We start from the raw sequence: 6,203 nt of genomic DNA on the forward strand, positions 1-6,203 counted from the left end.
AGGAGTGGTATACAACCTGCGAAGGTGGGTGTGGGTGGGAGAGCTTTCAGCATCAAATTTTAACATTTGACATTGTGTTTTGTATTGTTATCATCCCTGACATTTGCTGCTTTGTGAAGAGATTCTCCTGAAAAGTAGGACAAGAAACGACAGCTATTAAATGAATTATACAATAAAATATAGCCAGCGAGAAAATATACTTTAATGCATCTATCCATTTTCAGTAAACAATTTCCCCTCCCAGTGTAAAGTTTTCTGTTTGCTTCAACTAACTTTTAGCTCTAAGGGCGGGGGGGACTTCGTTTATATAAAAGGATAGAATCCATTTAAAACTCACTATTTGATATGAGAATCCTTTAGCTGCTGTTGTTCCTAGTAGCACCTCAGATGACTTCAATAGAGCAAGTTGAGAAAACAAAACAAGACTTTTCTCTATTTTCAGGGTCTTTACTATGTGTCTCTGACAGCATTTTATATCTACTCGGTTTCAACAATCCTTCTGTAATAGGCAGTTTCCTTCTTCTGCCATAACAAGTGGCGGGGGGGGGGGGGAGGAGAAGCATTTCTATACAGGGAAGGTTAGGGAAAATGTAACCGTGAAGGCAATAAGACCACAATTCTCCATACTTATCCCAATGATAATCACAGCTGCTACTCTAGAGCAAGTTGCGCGAAAGTTACAATGTTAGGCCATGACCTGCCATTTTGGGATTAGCCTTGGAAGAGTTCATTTGACTTTAGAGGGGTTCAGATGGGAATATTTGGAAGCAAGCCAGGAGAGCTTTACTGTCTAAATATGTCAGTGAGGCTCATAGGTATAAGTGGCCCAGACCTAAGGCTTAGTGACTCAGTAAGCAAATGGTTGATTAAAATAGGTCTTCTAATTGCCTCAGAAACATGTTACAGAAACGTTGCAGAGATACGATGACAGTTTCGTGCATCCTGACATGCTGATGCCAGAAATTTGGATCAAGGGACCAAATTATTGAAATCACTTTTGGCAAGCATATGCTCACTCATTTGGCAAGTATCGTATGCTTACACTACTGACAGTCCAAAAAAAGCAATAGGAAGTAAAAGAGGGCATCAAAATGGAGGCAACCAGAAAGTGAAATCTCAGTATATGTTATGAAACAGTTTATTGAAGAAATACTCTAGAGACAACTGAAGCACAATTGGTTTTGAGTTTTATTACTCTCCTTTTCAGATGATGATTATTATTATTTTTTGTAGAACTGCAGTTGATTTCTGAATAGAAGTGACACTACCCAAAATACACTGAATATCAGGCCCCAATTTGCACTACACAATCAAAGCTGCCTCATACTGTTTTATCATGGTCCCCCCCCCAAAAAAATCCTGGGAACCGCAGTATCTTAAAGGGGTTGAGACTTGTTAGGAGACCTCTATTCCCTTCACATAACTACAATTCCCAGAGTCCTCTAGGAAGAAGGATTAATTGTTAAACTACTCAAGAGAATTGCCGCTTTTATCAATACATAATCAGTACTGCTGTAAGGGAGTACTTTTCATGGCATGTGAATGTTTGTGGAATTGCCCTAACCCTTTTGATTCAAATCTACATGGCACTACTGAATATCTCTGTAAAAGATAATGAGTATCAAGATTATTGTATAAAACATAAATTTAAATGGTTGAACCCCATGGATCCACAGGCCCTTCTTCTTTCTCATTGCAAAGGCTTGTCTCTTTTTTTCAGTGCCTGTGTGTGCAAATAAATGAATCGGGAATCCTGCGGAAGTGAGAGGTTGAAATAAGCATCAAACACACACAAGGCTCTGGGTCCTGGAGAAGTATTTCATTTAAATTTAGAGGCATTAGCCTGGTAAAGCCGGGACAGTTTTGTATGAACCAACTTTGTGATTCTACAAAACAACTGATAATCTTGTTTAATTTCATTGGTTGTGTAGGCAAACAAACCAAAAATATGAATGAGATTGGTTACTGAACAGAATTGCTTTAAGTGACATTTGAAACATAAAGTAAAGGTAAAGGGACCCCTGACCATTAGGGGTTGCGGCACTCATCTCGCTTTATTGGCCGAGGGAGCCGGCATACAGCTTCCGGGTGTCATGTGGCCAGCATGACTAAGACGCTTCTAGTGAACCAGAGCAGCGCACAGAAATGCCGTTTACCTTCCCGCCGGAGCGGTACCTATTTATCTACTTGCACTTTGCCGTGCTTTCAAACTGCTAGGTGGGCAGGAGCAGGGAGCGAGCAACGGGAGCTCACCCCGTCGGGGGGATTCAAACCATCGACCTTCTGATCGGCAAGTCCTAGGCTCGGTGGTTTAACCCACAGCACCACTCGCGTCCCTATTTGAAACATAGTGCCACTTTATTTCTCTCCTGGAGACGCCACGTTACATGACTAAACCAAGGTATTAACAAGAAAGCAAGTGAGTCACAGAGTTCTAATGATTAGTTGTGCTTACTGTTTAGTCAGTGTCCAGGCCCTGTAACTTTGTTTACATATATGATGGAAAAGGTTTCATTTATCACAGCTGCTTATAAGTTGCCCCAAATCAAATTGGGATTAGATGACGACTGATGAGCTCTGGAACTAGAAAATTAGAGCAAAAAATTGGAAATCATTGAACAATAAAATGGCAAGCAGCACTTTGCTTTCCACCATTTTCACTGTGACTTTTGCTAATCAATGTGTAGTACAGTGGTACCTCGGGTTACAGATACTTCAGGTTACAGACGCTTCAGGTTACAGACTCCACTAACCCAGAAATAGTACCTCAGGTGCTTCAGGATGAGAACAGAAATCACGTGGCAGCGGGATACCCCATTGGCTAAAGTGGTACCTCAGGTTAAGAACAGTTTCAGGTTAAGAGCAGACCTCCAGAACGAATTAAGTTCTTAACCTGAGGTACCACTGTAGAACAATCATGTTATTGATGGAAATGGAAATGCACTGTGGACAGATCCCCACAAGGGCTTTAGCTGTAGCAATATCCTGTAGAAGACAAGAGGGGGCCACTATTTAAAAAGGAGGGGAGAGTATTTAAGAGAAAAAAGTGGCATTACACAGCAGGACAAGAAACCCGGAAAGATGAATTCAGGATAAAAATTAACTGTGTTGTAGTATTTGTCCTATGTAAGCATTGAGAGTCATTGTGATCTAGTGGCTAGAGGGGTTAGTGGATAGATGGGCAGGAGTGGGTTTGGTCAGTTCAAACACAACACACAAATGCACACAGACCCCCTCCTCAACTTATCCCTACTGATCATCTGAGAAGGGAGTTGCCACTCCCTGCCCACTAATGCAATGTTCAAGAGGATGAGGAGGGGCAATTTGCACCCCTGTCAGGATGCTCCACAGGTGTTTTTTCCTGGGAGGCAAATACACACCAGGGGAAAAGGATTAACTGATGCCCCAAAGGACCCCGTTGCAGGGATTCCAAAGAAAGATGCACAAAATGCCAGAACGATCAGTTCTGGTGCTTGATTACAGAGATCTATCAAGATACTTCCATAAAGCAATGTCATGTGGGATTCCTTGCTGCCACACCTCAGGATGGATGCTGAAATGACAAGCACCATGGTTTTTCCCATTAGGGGCTAATATGTTAGCCATTACTTATACAAACGGCAAGCTATGTAAGTTGGCAACAATGGTCCAATAACCCCTGGCTTGGAGGCTCCTTCCAGGGAGCTCTTTAGGATTGTGTTTGTGTGAGAGTGACCTGCAGACCCCTGGATCAGCAGAAGAAGCAGATACCTGGTCTGACTGGACTTTGGACCTGTTAGCTTATGAGCTAGCATTTGCGTGGAATCGTGTACACCAGTGGGACTTGCAGACAGATGTGGTTCAGGACAGGTGATGACCTTAGGCTTCTTGTAGATATTAATATTGTGCCTCTTGAAGTGACTGGATGCACTTCAGTTATTTTGATGAAACAAAAGTTGTTTTTTAATATAAAAAAACCAAGCATCACTTGAACTTTAAATGAAAAATTAGCTGAAACACTGCATCCCCACCACCCCCTCATTTGAAGCTTGAAGTTAGATGCCCAAACTGAAGGCATGGGCATTAACTTTCCAAATTATATGCATGGAGTAAAGAAAAAGAAATGGAAAAAGCAAAATCTAAGGGTGAAATATATTTGCTATAATGATTATTTTGTTTTTGTTTTTTAAAAACCTCTGAATAATAATAGGATAATAAATTTATGTAATTATCAATACTGTGTTTTTAATGAACAGCAAGCGGGAAGGAGAAGTTCAAAGTAAAGGCCAATGCTTGAGTGTTCATGGAGAGGGCAGGCATTATGGCATTTATCATGTTTCCTGTGTAAGGTTCAGGAGCTAATAACCACAAGCCGACATTTGCTTGATAGTGGGGACGTAAGACACCAAATAAAACATTCTGCTTCAATTAAACCATCATTGACTTCCTCCCCCCAAGTAAATATACAGCCTTGCTCTGCAGTTTTCTTATGAACCTTCATTTGTTGTTCCAACAATTTGTAAAGTTTTAAGAGTTGTAAAGTTGTAAAATTGTAAAGACCTTGCAATTGAGCAATGGAACTTACTTCTGGGTAGTCAGGCATAGAATTGCAGCCTAAAAATCCCATTGTCACTTTGATTCCGAAACCATTTACCATTATTCAAAATTGTCCACTATGTATGGATGTATAATGAGTGTATGTTTAATGAAAATTAATAAAAAATTATTGTAAAAAAACAAAACAAAAACAAAATTGTCCACTATGTATCCCAATGACTTAGGGGGTTAGGGTGCCAGTACTGTGCAAGACATGGCTTGAAAAGGAGCTTTGTTTGGTAATGGATTACAGACCAAATTTAAAATAAAATGCCCACAACACAAAAACCTAAACTTATGTGAAGCTGCAAAGAATGTCATCTTAATGTTCAGTACCAGAACTATCATATCTAACAGCCTCATTCTAAAAATATTTACTTGGAAGTAAGTAGGGTGCCAGATGGTTCATTTCCTTCATCAGAGTGGGTGAGATGGGGATTGTTTTCATGGTACAGACAAAACTCTCTAATAGCATGCATGTTTATTTTGAGATCAAGAACATAAGAAGAGCCCTGCTGGTGCAAGGCCTATGTGGGACAGCAGCATGCTCCACAGTGGCCGGCCAGATGTAACTGAAAAGCCCACAAGCACTCTCCTACTGCTTGTTCCACAGTAACTGGTATTCAGAGAATACTGTCTCTGATTCTGGGGGGAGTAAACAGTGATCCTGTCGAGTGGCTGTCCTGCAGCAGCAAATTACATAGTTTAACTATGCCTTGAGCGAAGATGTACTTTTTTCTGGTCTGCCCTGATGCTACTGCCACGGAGCTTCATTAGATGACCTCCAAGTTCAAATATTATGAGAGAGGCCATTACCATATATGATTATGGCTGCGAGACTTTTATATACACAGTGATGGAAGGACCCATTATTACCAACCATGAAGAATGGCTGTTAAAACCAACACTTAGCCAAGATGGTGAAATTGGCATGTTTAATCAGAGAAAAGTGCTTGTTAATAATTTATTAAAGATTGGAAACCTCTCATGTCGACTTTTTATGTGAAAAAGAAAATGAAACAATGATACTTGGATTTGAATACTGAACATAATGTTTGTTTATAGAAAGTGGCTTTGTTGGGTATTATACTGGAGTGGATGAAGTAAATATTGTTTATATATGGTGGACAGATGAAGAATCAAGTCCCTTATCTCCTGAATTTTATTCCCCCCCCCCTCTCTTTTAACCTCTTTTCTATTTATTTTTCTTAATTTTTCTCTTTCTTTTTCTTTATTCCTTTCTCTTCCCTTCTCTTTATGTTTTCAATGTATTTAGATCAAAGTTTTCATTTGGGCAAAAAAGAGGAAAATATATTTGATATTAAGTTGTGTATTTTTCTCTATAAACCCTAATAAAATCTATTCCACCCCAAACAAATATTATGAGAGAGGCTGAAAAACATCTACTTATCCAATTTTTCCACATCACATTTTTTTGTACGTGTCTACCATCCAGGTACCCCCCTACCCATCCTTTCCCCCTACACTAAAACCTATCCTTATAGTGAAGGGTCCTTCACATTAAGTAATCAAGGCAGGGGTGGGATCACCCCTTTATGATAGAGCTTTTGCAGAAGGACACAAATTCCAGCCCCATCATCTCCAGTTAAAATGGCCTTCACCAACAG

The sequence above is a fragment of the Podarcis erhardii genome (genome assembly GCF_964252035.2).
Source record: "Podarcis erhardii genome assembly, chromosome: 6".
NCBI classification, from domain to species: domain Eukaryota; kingdom Metazoa; phylum Chordata; class Lepidosauria; order Squamata; family Lacertidae; genus Podarcis; species Podarcis erhardii.